Below are 579 nucleotides of genomic sequence, written 5' to 3' on the forward strand. Positions count from 1 at the left end.
CCCTGCTCTCAAACATGAGTTGTTTGGAGAACAAATAAGGATATCAAAGAATATACGTGCTTGTAAAGTTACTTCATATACTGCATTCAGTGTGTATGGCTTTTCATGACAAGCCTCTGCCCTGGCCTCCTTGTACTTTCTAAACTGACAAGCATAGCATGATAACACTGTCTAAACACCATTGATAAGCATTATTCCTCAGATAAAATGGTTCATTATTTAACTGAACAAGAACAGCATTCTCCCACTGTGCTTGTCTGCATCACTATGCAAAGATTCCCTCTCATTTCTTGGCACAACTTTTTAAACAGGGCTATAGACCTTCTCCTTCCTGCTGGTGTTACAGAAGTAGTCACCGTTCAGTTTATTGGTGCCAGTCGCTCATATGAACAACATTTAACCTGCAGGTTCCCTGTAGCTACAGGATTCCTGTTCAACATGGTCGCAGGAAAAGCATGGAACTATTTAATGTTTAAACAACAGTAACAAGAAAAAAAGCTGACCCTCATCTAATTCATCTTTAAATCCCAAAAAAGACATTTTGGCTGGAGACATCTTGAAAAGGCATCTGGCTTCGAC

Source organism: Eublepharis macularius, chromosome 1, assembly GCF_028583425.1.
Source record: "Eublepharis macularius isolate TG4126 chromosome 1, MPM_Emac_v1.0, whole genome shotgun sequence".
Classification (NCBI taxonomy): Eukaryota; Metazoa; Chordata; class Lepidosauria; order Squamata; family Eublepharidae; genus Eublepharis; species Eublepharis macularius.